General features: G+C 32.6%; 1 non-coding gene across 1 annotated transcript; it reads right to left on the bottom strand.

The window, feature by feature from the left end:
• LOC114007563 (U6 spliceosomal RNA) lies at positions 1–104 on the bottom strand. The gene has a single exon (XR_003549175.1). It is a non-coding gene; the product is annotated as a U6 spliceosomal RNA (small nuclear RNA).
• Positions 105–359: the final 255 nt, after the last annotated feature.

The following is a 359-nucleotide window of genomic DNA, read 5'->3' as shown; positions in this document are numbered from 1 at the left end:
TTAAATATGGAATGCTTCATGAATTTGCATGCCATCCTTGTACAGGCGCCATGTTAGTCTCTGTATCATTCCAATTTTAGTATATGTTCTGTTGAAGCAAGCACAGTTTTTCTTACTCTTTACAAGTTCATATTCAGTCATTTCATTATCACTGTAAAGTTTTCTTCTGTATCTATGAATGTGTTTTTAATTTCATTTTGTTTCTTCTTTAAGGACACTGATTTTGTAGTTGGCATCTCCTTTGTCTTGCTCATGTATGTATCCATCTATCTACACACATACACACACACACACACATACACACACACACACACGATATATAAAATTTTATCTATAAGTCATTAAGTTCTGATCTTTTC

This window comes from Tupaia chinensis, unplaced genomic scaffold (genome assembly GCF_000334495.1).
Source record: "Tupaia chinensis unplaced genomic scaffold, TupChi_1.0 Scaffold000197_1, whole genome shotgun sequence".
In the NCBI taxonomy this organism is placed as follows: Eukaryota; Metazoa; Chordata; class Mammalia; order Scandentia; family Tupaiidae; genus Tupaia; species Tupaia belangeri.
This window is presented reverse-complemented; position numbering and strand designations above follow the sequence as displayed.